The 13,778-nt window shown below is 43.5% G+C and overlaps 1 long non-coding RNA gene across 1 annotated transcript in view; it reads right to left on the reverse strand.

The window, feature by feature from the left end:
* Nucleotides 1–2,308: 2,308 nt before the first annotated feature.
* LOC310693981 overlaps nucleotides 2,309–13,778 on the reverse strand; it is a 34,013-nt gene continuing 22,543 nt past the window's right edge. Inside the window, exons 2-3 of the long non-coding RNA XR_014519446.1 lie at nucleotides 8,643–8,798; nucleotides 2,309–2,499 (exon numbers count right to left, since the gene is read on the reverse strand). This is a non-coding gene — a long non-coding RNA (uncharacterized lncRNA). The remainder of the gene's footprint in view (nucleotides 2,500–8,642; nucleotides 8,799–13,778) is intronic.

The raw sequence follows: 13,778 nt of genomic DNA on the forward strand, positions 1-13,778 counted from the left end.
AACAGGTATTATTTTGTCTTCCTTGTTTGAGACAAGGATTCTTTCACAGCCCTACCTTGAACCCGAGACCTTCTTCATGCAAAGCACACGTTCTGCCACTGATCCACGGCTCCCAGTATCTAAAAGAAGGAGATGTATCACTCAAGTGGTATTCTGCAACCAGCTGCAAGTATGCTCCTTAATGGCTGAGAGGGGGCAGTAAATGAAAAATGTGACAGAGCTATTCATTAAATGCACAGCAGTTGCTTACCTCAAAATTTTTGCCGGCGCATATTTTCTGTTGCTCATCTCTCATGCTGCTTGGGACAGAGAGCTAATTACTGTTGACTCAGTTCCTGAGCTCAGCAAACTGATGAAGTCAGAAACTCTGCCATAAGCAAAGGGTTCTTCCCCCTCGTCCTCTACTTAAATGCTTATGTCATGTGATTTAGATTTTGTTGCAAGCATCAACATACTCGGACCTCCATCCTAACTTGGAGAGAGGGAGGAACCGGCCTCAGTTCACATTTAAAAGTGAATCTGCTTTATCTGCACTTCCGGAAATGATATGTGAATCAAAATTCACACTCCTCTGAGTTTTGCAGCACAATTCTACAGCCAAGTCATCTATTGTGAAGTGTGTATGAAAAGGCATATATTACTGGAAATAGCATACAATGCGGAATGTATTTGATAAAGCTATAAAAAATGGTGTATATTAGGAGAAATTTGGACAACAATGAAGACCTCCCCCAGGCCCATTGAGTCCTGCATTCTGTCCTTGCAGTGGCCAACCAGATGTCTATTTATCACCCACTAGCACTGCAAGAAGATCAAACCTATCAATTCTTAAGGAAATCAGCCCTGAGTGCTCACTGGAAGGACAGATCCTGAAGCTGAGGCTCCAATACTTTGGCCACATCATGAGAAGAGAAGACTCCTTGGAAAAGACCCTGATGTTGGGAAAGATGGAGGGCACAAGGAGAAGGGGACGACAGAGGACGAGATGGTTGGACAGTGTTCTCGAAGCTACCAGCATGAGTCTGACCAAATTGCGGGAGGCAGTGGAAGACAGAAGTGCCTGGTGTGCTCTGGTCCATGGGGTCACGAAGAGTCGGACACGACTAAACGACTAAACAACAACAAGCAAGACATGGGTGTAAAAGTTCACTCTCACTCATGTTCCTCAGTGGCTGGCATTCAGAGGTATACTGTCTTTAATACTGGAGATAGCACATGGACATTGTGATTAGTAACCACTGAAAGCCTTATCCTCCATGAATGTCTAATATCTAATCCCCTTGTCCGCGATTCCACATATTGTGGAAGCAAATGCAATCATTTAATTGCGCCCAGTGTGAAGAAGTGTTTCCTTTTGTCTCTTTGCACACTTCCACTCTTCAGCTTCAGAGGATGAACCTGGGTCCAGTTGCTATGAGGGAGGAAGAAAAACTTCTGTCTTACCCTCTTTCCCCACACTTTATATATATTTGTACATGTTCCCCTCATACTCACTTTTTGTTGCTCCACGTAAATTGTTGTACATGAGCCGAGGTGTTGGAGGGGGTGCCAAGCATTGGGCACATATTTACACATGTGGTGGGCATGCCCAGGAGTCCAAGTCTTTTGGAAGACAGTGTAATATTCCAGTTGGTTAATATTATTAAATACCGTATTTTTCGCTCTAGAAGACACACTTTTCCCCTCCAAAAATTAAGGGGAAATGTGTGTGCATCTTATGGAGCGAATGCAGACTCAGCGATAACAACGCGAAGCGTCTGAAGCTCAGTGGGAGCGCTCCCGCCGCACTCCAGAGGCTTCGCGTTGCTTTTGCTGAAGCTTGGAGAACGAGAGGGGTCGGTGTGCACCGATCCCTCTTGCTCTCCTGGCTTTGCTTCGCTGGAGAGGCGTTGCGCAGCTTTCCCTCTCTGTACAGTGCCCCTTCAGCAAAGCGGGAGGAGAAATGGGAGAGGCTCCGTTCTCCTGCCACTTCGCTGAAGGGGCACTGTGCAGAGAGGGAGAGATCTTTTTTTTCTTTTTCTCCCCCTCTAAAACAAAGTGTGTCCTATGGTCGGGTGTGTCCTATAGAGCAAAAAATACGTTACTCACACAAACCCTCCACATAACTAGCACTTCTCAACCTCTTTATGGAAGATGAGTCTATTTCATATAATAGAGAATTAATGGGATATGTACTCAATGCTGCTAGACCTACCACTGTGGAATTTTTGAGAGACATGACAGGTGCCACTGTAGACTACTGGCCTGCAGAGATGTGAGATATTGCACTGTTAGAAACATTGGTACACAAACTGAGAGTCACAAGAGATCAAAGTAAAAATGATAACTTTATTTCAATCCAATATGATTTTGTAACCTATGTGAACACCCAGGAACATGATCATTCTCCACCTGTGGCTTTCAAATAGATTTAGCTGATTTGAAATGCTTGTCCTTGTCCTTTGTTTTATTGTCTTTGTGCCTCCTAGGTGGTTTTCTATCTTGGTGGGCCCAAGTGTTCTGTAAGACAAGCAAAGAAACAAACTGATTAATCCAAGATGTCAAAACATTATTCGTCATTATACTTACCTGAATAGACCCGGTCTTCCATTTTTCTGTATTCTTTGTAACTTCACTCAAAGCTCTGTTCTATTATCTTATATTGATCGATTTTTTTTTTAATATTTGCTGTACAGCTAAAACTCAATAAAAAGTGTTATAAAAAAAGCCTCAAATGTTGTAACCTGGTAAGGTGCTGGATGTGTTTGACAGGTAGTAGATACTAGATACTGGCAGTTTTTCAAGGTTATACTGAGTTTAACTGAGAAAGTTAATTCTGAAAAGATAATTATTCTAGAAGTGAGTTTCTACGATCTCTTTGGAAATGTGCAGATGGTACCTAAAGTTTGAATGCATTCTCCTGGCATGGGAATGAGCAGTTCAAAATTAAGATTTATGAACTGGAATCCTGAAACCAGTTTCCAGAACCTCCTTTGTGTTGTTCTCCTGCGTTCTCATTGTTTGAGTAAGGCCCAGACCACTCAACCATCACTTACTCTCTTTTGCCTTAGAAAACATCTGAATCTGTGACTAGGGCTAAACCCACAACTTATTTACAGGAAGGCACTGTCTAACGCAGAGAAATGCTGGAGATGTATTGCTGGAAATGCCTCACCGAGAAACATATTGCGTGGACAGGCGGAGTCCCCAGATCCCGAGCGGCCCCCCCCCCGTCATGTGGAATAATGACTCAAGACAACGTGCTATGGGATTAAATTGGCCACAACTTTATTAAATTTCAAATGTGGGTAGACCTTGGCTTAGGCATTGGGCGTTCTCCCTCCCCAGTCCTCAGCTGGGGACCTGGGGAGCATCAGGGTTATCCAGTGTGGGGGGGGGGTTGGGCCGGCTCTGGAGAACATATGTTCAAGCAGAGATAGCCGCCCCCGTTACGCCGCCGCCGCAGGGGAGAACAATGACAACCTTTTGGCGTACGGTCAAAGCCTCCCTTCAGAAACCCCTTTAACGGGGAACCCTGGTATCGCCGCTGCAAAGAGGAAGATGGACTAAAGGATTCCGCCCAAGGCCTGATACTGCCAAAGTTGTAACGTTTTGCTACGGGAAAGGCGAAACCTGCCAATGCAGGGAAATTCCTTTCCGGCCCTTTAACAGCAACCTTAACGTAGCAGCGCCCGCATACCTGTGAAGAAAAGTTAACCTGCAAAACCTGTGAAGAAAAGTTAACCTGCAAAATAAGACATTAACAGAGGGTGGGTAGGGTGGGAGAAGCTCTGGAGCCAAGTGAGGATTCCCAGGTAAGATCCTCCCTCTATTGTGTGGGCAGGTAATCCCTCCCCTACCTGGCCTGGTCTCCTTGGCAACCCTTCCCCCAGGTGGGATTGGACAACTGACTGAGGTAGGCAGAGACCTCCAGGTATCCCACCTGAGGGAAGGCGAAGCCAAGCCTATGCTGATGGAGCCACTCCAGATCCAGGGGCTGCGTGCGTCCACGCAAAGGACGCCCCCCGTTTTATGCGGGGAGCGGTCATTGTGGGCATGTCCAGTGATGGAGTCATTTTGGTCAGAGTTCATTATTCATATACCGGTAATTTTCTATTGGCAAACTCCTTAAAATCTGAGGATCATGAGAGTATAAGATTCTAGTCCTTATGACTGTTAATATGAGTGAAAGAAAGATGCTGGAAAAGGTGTAGGCAATACTGTATAGGATGTAAATTTTGATATGGAGCTTCAGTATCCTGAAAAATTCCTTGCTCCTCCCCAAGACCAGCAATTCCAGAATAGATTGTGCAAAATGATGACAAGCGTATAACAGATGCCCAACTGGAGAAAATGTGCATTTGTACAATTTGTCTGATATACACAACTGAAGAATCTGTCTTTTGGGGAGTGGGGTGGGGGTGGAATATGGATTACCTGTGTGTATCCACACATCCATTCAAAGGTACACAGAGCCTATGTACCCCTATCAGTACAAAAATTTGATGAGGCTCGAGTACCCAGCCTAGGCACTCAACATTCAAACTGCACCTTTCCATCCCATGTTTATTTCCAGATTTATGAGCCATATTTGTAAATTCTAGTTACATGATACATTTTATGTGTACAGTGGTGCCCCGCAAGACGAATGCCTTGCAAGACGGAAAACCCGTTTTCCGTTTTTGAGCTGCTTCGCAAGACGAATTTCCCTATGGGCTTGCTTCGCAAGATGAAAACGTCTTGCGAGTGTTCCGTTTTTTCCCCGCTTTCCCCCCCTTTTTCTAAGCCGCTAAGCCGCTAATAGCCTTTTAGCCGCTAAGCCGCTAAGCCTTTAATAGCCTCTAAACCACTAATAGCACTAATCCGCTAAGCCGCTAATAGGGTTGCTTCGCAAGACGAAAAAACCGCTAGACGAAGAGACTCGTGGAACGGATTATTTTCGTCTTGCAAGGCACCACTGTATAGAAAAGAATGTATACACTTGCCTGAGAGTAGGACCCAGTAAGGCACACTTCTGAGTAGGTTTGCACTGTCAGTGCCAAACGAGAAGCAAGGCTGCTTGTGTGGTCTACAGAATGGTGTCTGAAATGCCTCCTGGAAACAAATGCTAAATATCAGGGCCGGCCCTAGCATTAGGCAGAGAAAGGCCATTGCTTCGGGTGGCAGATGCTAAGGGGGAATAGTGGCAGCCCTCTGAAACCTGAGTCTCATGGTCATGCCCAACTGTTGGAGGATAGAGATGTTGCATCACATGACCTGGCCCCGCCTCCTGCAGTAACTACTCTGCTACCTTCATGTGCAGTAGAGCAGGTAACTTAAACCTTTTTAGACCCAGGAGACCCTTTTAACCCAAACATGTGTTGTAGGACCCATTTGTTAATATTTACTATATATTTGCATTGTGGCAATGCTCTTGTTCTGACCCACTTTGGATCAGGCCACAGCCCATTAGTAGGTCCCAACCCACTAGTTGAAGGCCAGTGTGGTAGAGGATATTATCCAAATGCCAGTCAACCAACAATCTAGTTGGCTTGTGTATATGAAACAATACAGTATAGTCGGAGACCTTCTAAATAATGGACTAAAAAAAAAAAAGGTAGAGAAATGTTTTTAGCATCCCAGAAGGAGTGTGTCCCTGACTCTATGTAATCACTGGCTCTAATCAAGGGAAGTGTTGATTTAATAAACCTTTTGCCTCCACTTCTTTCTCCAATTATGTCTCTGTGTTTGATGACCAGTAGCCAGCTCTGCATCAGTTGATATTTAGAAAGAACTTTCAATCAAGCATTCATTCCTGGGCAGTGGCAAATAAATTTACCAAGCGACTGATGCTCCATCTCCTCAACCTTATTATTATGATAAATATTGTCATCAATTATTCCAGCACGGACAGCCCTCAAGGAAATGGTCACAAGCAGAGAACTTGTGGGTGCATGGAATAACAATGATATGCACTGGGGGGAGGGTTTTTGAGTCGTGCATTCATCGGCACCATTTTGCAATTAAGCTAATTCATATGCTTTTTGAATTAGGCAGTGACTTGGGGGGAATTAGCACAGCAATGGCAGTACATAGTGAAGCTCTCATAAGCCAGTATTTCACATGACACAGGTCCAGGTTTAACATGTATGGAACATCAGGAGCAGCTGATCATGAACTGAGGCTCAAGTGGGAACAGCAAGGTCTCTTACACTCCTGGCTGTCCAGGAGGAGACAATGGCTAGTCTTGGTGGGCAGAGCCAATCTGTGGCCTAAAGGTACATCACTAACCAGCTGTCACCTGCAGTTCAGTTCTTCACCATGTGGGATAGCTGCACTCAGAAGTTTCTGACTGTTCAGTGAATGCCTGTACAGTGGTACCTTGGTTTACAACCATAATCCATTCCGGAGGTCCGGTTGTAAACCAAAACAGGTTGTTACCCAAGGTGCGCTTTTGTCAATGGGGCCTCCAAAAAATCGGGTTGTAATCCAAAAAAAGGGACGCACACTTCCGGGTTTGACGTGGTTGTAATCCAAAATGGTTGTAATTCAAAACGGTTGCAAACCAAGGTACCACTGTATAGCAATTAGTCATTTATTTGCCCACTTTTATAACACTGGAACTTGGAGTCAACAAAAGGGACACTTCTCCATACCGAAATATCTCCCTGGATGTATCAGGATTCTTCCACTGAATTCTGTTCAGCTATGCATGCACTTGGTTGCAGCTCTCTGTTCTTTCCATTCCGTCATGTCTTTTCTACACATCTGTGTTAGTGGTACATGCAGCAGTTATAGGAAATCTGTGATGATTCTGTGGGAATGGTGCATCCAAAATACTATGCAAAGGGTTAATGCTGTAGCATAGAATCTTGTGATGTCACATACTAATGCAGGGTTTTGTTTTTTTGCAGTCAATTCAGTTATCAATTGTTGTGTGTGTTTTAACTGCAAGAGCAGTAAGTGTGCCGTACTATGCTTCTGCCTGCCTCAGAGCTAGTCTGTAAATATTAGCCAGTCTCAGACATAAATTCATGTAAATATGTTCCAGTAACATAAGTATCACCAGCTTCTCTTGTACATTCAATCTACAAGAGCAAGTACAGCAAGTAAAAGCCATATGCTATTTTTAAACTTTAAAGGCAAGTGTTGCATTAGTGATTTTTCTAGGGGGGGGGGGGGAGAAGACTATTTAAAAGGGTCAAATGATTTGGGGCAACTTCTGCACATCTCTGTAAAGTATAACCAGTGACGGATTTACGTATAAGCTAAATAAGCTATAGCTTAGGGCCCCACTCTCTTGGGGCCCCCAAAAAATTTAAAGGAAAAAAAACCCTGGATGTACATTTCCAAAATATAAGATAAAAAACAAATAAAACCTACATACAACAACAGTGGCAAATGGCTCTAGATACCTATTAGGCCCATAAATTACCATATAGCATATATTCAACACAAAAAACAGCGACAATTTGTTGTTGACAAAGGATAGCTGGACATATAAAGGGCCCCATTACCTTCAGTAGCTTAGGGCCTCATCAAACCTATATCCAGCCCTGAGTATACCCTGTAACTACCACAGATTCTAGACTCCAACCCCCATTAACCTCAGCCAGCATGGCCAGCAGTCAGAATTGACGGGAGCAACAGTCCAATAAAATTTGGAGGGTCACAAGTTTCCTGTCCCTGCACTGAAGAAAGAGGACAGGGTCTGCAAGGCTATAGGACTGAGCAATCAAAACCATCCAAGGTTGAACCTTTATCACATCTTCAAAAGCAATATGGAACACTTGGTATTCATTCAATGGTTTGGTTTAACATATTTCTGTTAAAGCTAAATTGAGTCAATCAGCGACACAGTCACAAGTCATGTAGGGATGGTGGCATATATTCGTTCACGTCTCTGAATAATAGCACATCACGAGCACCCTCTCTTCCAAGCTTGGCTTGCCCAGTGGTTTCCTGACCATGGATGAGAGCCTCAGCATGACAGCTCTTGAGCTCTCACCTCCAGCCAATCTGCAGGCGTATGTACCTTGGAGTCTCAGCTACGCCATACTGTCAGCAGGCCAGAGCGCCATTGTAATGGCACAACTGCACTGGAGCTTTGTTTACTAAACCTATGGGATGATCAATTGAAAGGTTTCAGATCTCAGGAACTCTTGACATAGATGCTGGTGACTGCCCAAACATCAGTTTTCCCAAAATGGAAAACTTTACAGTATTTATGACTTTTGCTTTGGTAAAAAAATATGTGAAGTTTAGCAATAGCTGCGGGGAGGGAACCACTCTCATAAATCATATGTTGCCAAAGGTTTGGAGGACCCTGAAAAAGGATGTTGGTGGGTTTTCTCTTATATGCAACAGACAGTTTCACAGTACAATGTGTAATTTGGTTTTCCTGATGATCTTAAATACTTCACCAAACTAGTCAACTTTTGTTTTCTTTCTTTCTTTCTTTCTTTCTTTCTTTCTTTCTTTCTTTCTTCACACACACACACACTCAGGGGTGGGAGACTTTAGGCCTAGTGCCAAATGTGGTCCTTGTTTCATTGAAATGCCACTTTATTGCAACCAAACTGCAGATGTTTTGATTAATAACACCCCTATGGACATTGAAAATGAATAAATAAAAGAATGATAGAATTTGAAAGAACCAAAGACCCTCTTACCTGTGGGCTTACCTGTGGGTTACGTGTGATCTACAAATTGCCAAATTCCAATTCTCTTTAGAATACTTCTGGCTGTCGGTTTCAGCAACCTGAAGAAAGCTGCTCTATCTTTCAAAATAGTGGCATCGAAGTGATCACCAGCAAATGTGGATGTAAAGAATGAATGCCCTGTGTGTTATAAACCAGACAGATTACTTCCTTACCCTTTCGGTGTTCTGAAATATACGTTTGGACAGCTACTTGGGGAAAGTAACCAAACACAAAGGCAAACAGCTTTTGAAATATACGAGGCAGAGCCTTCAACATTTTACCTGGATCAAAGCCGTTCTCAAAAGGGAATTGGCGTGGTGAAGAACAAGCATTCCGGTGCGTCAGGCTGATCATCCCTGACAACTTATCAGGAAACACAAAGCAGGGAGGATGGAAACAGTTCATAAGACTGATATGTTTTTTTTAGCTTGCAAATAAAAAGGCTGTCTAGCAGCTGAAAAGGATGGGATCATAGGCACAGGTGTAGTTTACCAAAGCAGGTGTCATCAGCCCATTGGCTCCATCAGAATCTGGCATAGTATGGCAGCCCCAAACTGACCAGGAGGAAGCAGCAGCAGCAGCAGGTGGGGGTCTGGAAGGCTGGAACCCAAGGCTGGCGGAGATGTCAAAGAAGGAGAAGCTCTCTACTCTGCCCCTCCAGTGGAGCATAGAGCCTCATCGGGGAGTTGGGAGGACTATGACCAGCCAGATGGAGGGGCTGAACAGGAGGCAGCTGCCATGAAGCTGGTGGCAAGGCACCAAACACAGCCTTGCCACCGAGAAACAGGTGCCACCTCCATAGTTGGGATCAGAACACATCCACCTTGACTGAGTGTGCATGTGCACATGCAGCAGATTGATAGGGTGAGAGAGTCCCATGACCTTGCTCACCTTGAAGAGCTTGGTGGGAGGGGTGTGTCAGCTGTTGGGTGACTTCATAAAATCGGTCCAGGTGTGACCCCTTTGCCTTGCTCTTGTACTTTGGAATCTTAACTTCTGGATCTTCTGCTTGCTGCTGCGCCCTGTACAGTGGTACAGTGGTACCTCTGGTTACGAACTTAATTCATTCCAGAGGTCCGTTCTTAACCTGAAACTGTTCTTAACCTGAAGCATCACTTTAACTAATGGGGCCTCCTGCTGCTGCTGCTGCGCCGCCAGAGCACGATTTCTGTTCTCATCCTCAAGCAAAGTTCTTAACCCAAGGTACTATTTCTGGGTTAGCAGAGTCTGTAACCTGAAGCGTATGTAACCTGAAGTGTATGTAACCCAAGGTATCACTGTACCTTGGGTTAAGAACTTAATTCGTTCTGGAGGTCCGTTCTTAACCTGAAACTGTTCTTAACCTGAGGTACCCACTTTAGCTAATGGGGCCTCCCACTGCTGCTGCGCTGCTGCAGCACAATTTCTGTTTTCATCCTGAAGCAAAGTTCTTAACCCGAGGTACTATTTCTGGGTTAGTGGAGTTTGTAACCTGAAGTGTCTGTAACCTGAAGCATCTGTAATCCGAGGTACCACTGTACTGCTGTTAGGCCAAATAAATATCTCTTCCTTACTCTTAAGGAAGATCTACTGTTGTGGTGTTTGGGGATGGGAGTCTGGCAGCAGGGGAAATAATGATTTGTTGACTAATATGAGGGCCCCACTTTATAGGCAGGGATAACAGGGAAGAGCCTTGTGGTGCCTTAAAAGTAACTCATTTGTTAAGTCATAAATTTACATGGGTCAGAGCCCACTTCATCAGATATTTAGAGTTTAATCTTGAGTTCACATGGATGTAAAGCGGGGGAATGCAGAAGTTAGAGTTAGATAGCAATGAAGTTTTTAAAAAGTATAGCCTGTTGACTATTCAGTTAGGGCTTAATAAGCACAGTGTCCCTTCAAAATACCAAGTAAATCAGCACCTGTAATGGAACAAGAAACCATTGCCTCTATTTACATCTAAATGAATGGAATTGAACTTATAGACAGGGATGTCATTGGCATTCTGGAGGGGATTTACACTGTCAGTTGCTGGAGATGACATTTTAATATAGTTCATTATTATTATTATTATTATTATTATTATTATTATTATTATTATTATTAATACCCCGCCCATCTGGCTGGGTTTCCCCAGCCACTCTGGGTGGCTTCCAACAAAATATTAAAAACACAATGAAACATCAGACATTAAACAGTGGTGTCTTCAGATGCCTTCTAGAAGTCAGATTGTTGTTTATTTCCTTGACATCTGATGGGAGGGCCCCCACAGGGCAGGCGCCACTACCAAGAAGGCCCTCTGCCTGGTTCCCTGTAACCTTACTTCTCACAGTGATGGAACCGCCAGAAGGCCCTCGGAGCTGGATGAGTCCTGGATGTGGTATGCCTACCATAAGCAAAATTTCAAGGTGCTCAGGGACATCGTCACATGTCTTTGAAGGGCAGCCAGAAGTTTTGATAAGATGATCAACATTTTCTGAGGTAGGAACTATGTGCATCCTTCCTTGGGACCCATAGAAAACTTCAGGGCAGGCTGTTAACTGATCAGTGCTGTGAATACTTTCTGCCTCTTAACGGTCCTGGACCGGCTTTTGCAGCTGGTGACGAAATTCTCCATGCAAAAATGATAAGATCTGGGTCTAAAATTGCCAGGGAATTTCTTATTGAATCTCCCTTTATTCTCAGTCTGACTATTGGTCCATCTGCTCAGTATCATCCAGCCCTGCCTTAAATAATGGTTCTGGCTCTTTTGCCTAAACAATTGTCTTCAAACCTGCTTGTTTTTCTGCTCAAGAGAACAGACCTTGTAGCTTTGACATGAAAAGGTTAAAACCAGGGTGTGTTTTTTCAGCCTGAACTCACTGGAACTCAGTTCTGGCACCTCTCAGGTGGGCGCCATTGCCATTATAAGAGAACAAGGGAGGTGTTCCTGGTGATTTCTGAACTTCCTTTTCTAGAAAAATAGCACTGGCTAAAATGCTGTGAGAATACAATGTTTATATATATTATTGTGTTGTTGTTTTTTTGTATACAGAGCAAACCTAACTTAGGGAAACAGTTCATTACTATAAGATGTGCTGATGGCTTGTGATTCAGAAGGTTTTAGCTGGGTGGCCTTTAGATAGTCATTCTACATGCCAGAGGCCTGGAAACGATGCCTTATGAGGAACGGCTAAGGGAGCTGGGCATGTTTAGCCTGGAGAAGAGGAGGTTAAGGGGTGATATGATAGCCATGTTCAAATAGATAAAAGGATGTCATATAGAGGAGGGAGAAAGGTTGTTTTCTGCTGCTCCAGAGAAGCGGACACGGAGCAATGGATCCAAACTACAAGAAAGAAGATTCCACCTAAACATTAGGAAGAACTTCCTGACAGTAAGAGCTGTTCGACAGTGGAATTTGCTGCCAAGGAGTGTGGTGGAGTCTCCTTCTTTGGAGGTCTTTAAGCAGAGGCTTGACAACCATATGTCAGGAGTGCTCTGATGGTGTTTCCTGCTTGGCAGGGGGTTGGACTCGATGGCCCTTGTGGTCAATTCCAACTCTATGATTCTATGATTCTAGGCCACCAACTGTCAAGTCCAGTGGGCACATTTAGAATTTTGAGAATGTGCTGTAGCCACAAAATGACTGCTGTGATGGGGAATTACACCAGGGTCTACAGTATGTCTGCAAGGGACTCTCTTGTCCCTGCCCACTTGGTGTCATTTTGCCCACTGCATGCCTTGTTTTATACAATAAAATAATAAAGTTTAATTCAATGAGCTTTTTTAAAAAAATGCCTTTTGTAGGGAAGGGGATCCATTTTCAGAGGAACTACACTAGGGCCCCAATTTCCTTAATCTGATCTTTGGCAATGTAGCTTTCTCAGTGGTTGTTAACATTGTACTAGCCACTTGAAGACTGTGAGGGATGTCAGTGGGGGCTTCAGAGTAGGCTGGATAAGTCTGAGAGAGTGGGGTGGGCAGGATGGGAGCAGGAAGGAGTGGAATTCTTCTCTAGCTTAGATTTTAATCTAAGTCAGATAATATATATATATTTGGCGGCGGAGGACAACATGCTTATATTCTATTTGAGGGACCCCCAAATTCAAAACTCCAGGAATTGAAATAGGAATTTTGGTGATATCTGTTTCAATGGATTGTTTTATGGCATATTTTAATTACAGAATTTGCATTTCAGCATTTTAATGAGATTATTCTGTCGTGTGTCTTAGTTGTGCATTTTAATTGTGGATGATTTTTACATCCAAATGTTTGTGTTACTGGTTTTTATACTTGCCATCTATGTAGAAGCCTGTTTTGACCTCAAGTGTTATTTACATTAATCAATAACAATAACTATTCCAACAACATCCCAAAATTTCTCAGTTTGGGCATTTCTGCTGCAAGCTGCACAGAAATGGAACATTTAATGCTAGGCTTTTGATAGTGACAATGTGCTGGCAATAGGAAATTGTAGTTATTAACTGAGCACAGGAACATGCACAGTTTTAAGGCTAAGCCCTTTCACCTTTTTTGTCTTGCTAAGAAGTCATGCTTTCTGGTAACATATGAGCATGCCAGGGGAGGAAACAAGAGTGAATAATACTTTCTATTAAAATATGGCAGTGTAATATGATAAAACACATTGAGCCATTATTCAAGGCAAAACCCTCAGAAAAATAGCTCTCTCCATTTGTTTTCAGTGCTAAACAATTGAATCCATCCTGAATCAGGTACTTAAAGTCAGCGCTGCTATAAATCAATGAAGAAGAGAATTAAGTTTCAATTGACTTTCCTGACCTTGAACATCAAACAGGAACTACTTGAAAAATGGAGGCATTTGGCAATCTAAAATTCAAATGTGCTGCAATCAATAGATGTTTTTTTTCCCAGGCAAAAGGGTGTTTGGAGCCCTTTGGTTGCCTAACCGTATTAGTCTTTGAAAGCTGGGTTGTGTGTTGTTTTTTTCATCAAAGGGAGTTGGACCAGCTGCTCACTTGCAACTCTGTGAGTAGCAAGAGACAATATTTGCCTGGGAATGAGCAACACACGTACGCACGCACACATTCAAGTTTCTAAAAGCAAAGCTGTTCTTTTGCTATTTCTGGTGCTAGCTCATCAATATAAAGGGGAGCAGGGAGAACAAAGCTTGGAACTCGT

Source organism: Podarcis liolepis, assembly GCF_965112155.1.
Source record: "Podarcis liolepis genome assembly, chromosome: 15".
In the NCBI taxonomy this organism is placed as follows: Eukaryota; Metazoa; Chordata; class Lepidosauria; order Squamata; family Lacertidae; genus Podarcis; species Podarcis liolepis.